The 2,738-nt window shown below is 40.6% G+C and overlaps 1 pseudogene; it reads left to right on the forward strand.

Annotated features, from left to right (window-relative positions):
• Window positions 1–1,286: 1,286 nt before the first annotated feature.
• Window positions 1,287–2,307, forward strand: Tomm20-ps2 (translocase of outer mitochondrial membrane 20, pseudogene 2; annotated as a pseudogene).
• Window positions 2,308–2,738: the final 431 nt, after the last annotated feature.

Below are 2,738 nucleotides of genomic sequence, written 5' to 3' on the forward strand. Positions count from 1 at the left end.
GCCACATGTTTTGAATCCATTCCTCTGTTGAAGGGCATCTGGGTTCTTTCCAACTTCTGGCTATTATAAATAAGGCTGCTATGAACATAGTGGAACATGTGTCCTTGTTATATGTTGGAACATCTTTTAGGTATATGCCCAAGAGAGGTATAGCTGGATCCTCAGGCAGTTCAATGTCCAATTTTCTGAGGAACCTCCAGACTGATTTCCAGAATGGTTGTACCAGTTTGCAGCCCCACCAACAGAGGAGGAGTGTTTCTCTTTCTCCACAATCTCACCAGCATCTGCTGTCACCTGAGTTTTTTATCTTAGCCATTCTGACTAGTGTGAGGTGAAATCTCAGGGTTGTTTTGATTTTCATTTCCCCGAGGATTAAGGATGTTGAACATTTCTTTAGGTGCTTTTTTTGGCCATTCGATAATCCTCAGCTGAGAATGTTTAGTTTAGCTCTGTACCCCAATTTTTAAAATAGAGTTATTTTACTCTCTGGAGTCTAACTTCTTGAGTTCTTTGTATATTTTGGAAATTAGCCCTCTACCAGTAGTAGGATTGCTGTCCCAATCTGTTGGTTGCAGTTTGTCCTAATGACAGTGTCTTTTGCCTTACAGAAGCTTTACAGTTTTACGAGGTCCCATTTGTTGATTCTTGATCTTAGAGCATGAGCCATTGAGGTTTTGCTCAGGAAATTTTCCTCAGTGCCCATGTGTTCGAGATGCTTCCCCACTTTTTCTTCTATAATTTTGAGTGTATCTGGTTTGATGTGGAGGTCCTTCATCCACTTGGACTTATGCTTTGCACATGGTGATAAGCATGGATCGATTTGCATTCTTCTACATGCTGATCTCTAGGTGAACCAGCACTATTTGTTGAAAATGCTATCTTTCTTCCATTTGATGGTTTTAGCCTCTTTGTCAAAGATCAAGTGACCATAGGTGTGTGGATTCATTTCTGGGTCTTCAATTCTGTTCCACTGATCTATATGCCTGTCTCTGTACCAGTACAATACAGTTTTTTATGACTATTGCTCTGTAATACTGCTTGAAGTCAGGGATGGTGGTTCCCCCAGAAGTTCTTTTATTGTTGAGTATAGTTTTTGCTATCCTGGGTTTTTGTTATTCTAGATGAATTTGCAAATTGCTCTTTCTATCTGTTTAAAGAATTGAATTGCTTTTCCCCATCTGGACTGCAGACAGGCGGCAGCTAGAGGCCGGCGTGCTCTGATCGATCAGAGCTAACCGCTGCCAGGTGGGCTGCCGTGGCCCAGCACGCGCCCCAGTTGAGCAAAGATGGTGGGACAGAGCAGAGCCATTGCCGTGGGCATGTGTGGTGCCCTCTTCATCGGGTACTGCATCTACTTTGACCGCAAAAGGCTGAGTGACCCAAACTTCAAGAATAGGCTTTGAGAACGAAGAAAGAAACAGAAGCTTGCTAAGGAGAGAGCTGGGCTTTCCAAGTTACCTTATTTTTTTTTTTTTTTTTTTTTTTTTGGAGCTGGGGACCGAACCCAGGGCCTTGCGCTTGCTAGGCAAGCGCTCTACCACTGAGCTAAATCCCCAACCCCAAGTTACCTGATTTAAAAGATGCTGAAGCTGTTCAGAAATTCTTCCTTGAAGAGATACAGCTTGGTGAAGAGTTATAAGCACAAGGTGACTATGAGAAGGGTGTGGACCACGTGACAAATGCAATCGCTGTGTGTGGACAGCCTCAGCAGTTGCTGCAAGTGTTACAACAGACTCTTCCACCACCAGTGTTCCAGATGCTTCTGACCAAGCTTCCAAACATTAGTCAGAGAATTATCAGTGCTCAGAGCTTGGCTGAAGATGATGTGGAATGAGCCAGACAGCAACATGATAAAATCTCAGTAAAATAATTTAACAGTTAGCTTGGAGGCTGATCTGCTCTCGGGGAATAAGGGCAAATTGTGCTTGTCATGAACTGTCCCACACTGACATCTCCAAAGTGAACGTGAACTTTTGTAGAGCCATTGTCTGTTCTATTTATTTTTCCAGTGAGAAGTATTTTGATAGCTTTTCATTTTATAAATACACTGCGTTAACCAAAAGATCATGGATTTCGTTTGTTCTTAAGACATGCAGTTCAATGTAAATAGAGTAGTATTGCTTAGGTAGAGACTCCTGGTGATTTTAAAGGATTGGAAAAGACTGAGGAATAGTTGAATAATGCACATTTTAAAGACTAGAACATTTTATTGTACGTTGTAAAATTGAGTAGAAACTTATGTTTGTGAAAACTGAGCATTAAAACCTTACAGAGACTGTCTCTTGTTTACTTTAAAAAATAATTAAATTGGAATTTTGATGGGGATTGCATTGAATCTGTAGATTGCTTTGGGCAAAATGACCATCTGTACTGTATTAATCCTGTCAATCCATGAGCATGGAAGATCTTTCCATCTTCTGAGATCTTCCTCAATTTCTTTCTTCAGAGACTTGAAATTCTTGTCATACAGATCTTTCACTTGCTTGGTTAAAGTCACAGCAAGATATTGTATATTATTTGGGTGTATTGTGAAGGGTGTCATTTCCCTATTTTCTTTCTCAGCCTGTTTATCCTTTGAGTAGAGGAAGGGTACTGATTTGTTTGAGCTAATTTTATACCCTGACACTTTGCTGAAGTTGTTTATCAGTTTATGTAGTTCTCTGCTGGAACTTTTGGGGTCACTTAAGTACACTATTGTGTCATCTGCAAATAGTGATATTTTGATTTCTTCCCTTCCA

This window comes from Rattus norvegicus, chromosome 4, assembly GCF_036323735.1.
Source record: "Rattus norvegicus strain BN/NHsdMcwi chromosome 4, GRCr8, whole genome shotgun sequence".
In the NCBI taxonomy this organism is placed as follows: Eukaryota; Metazoa; Chordata; class Mammalia; order Rodentia; family Muridae; genus Rattus; species Rattus norvegicus.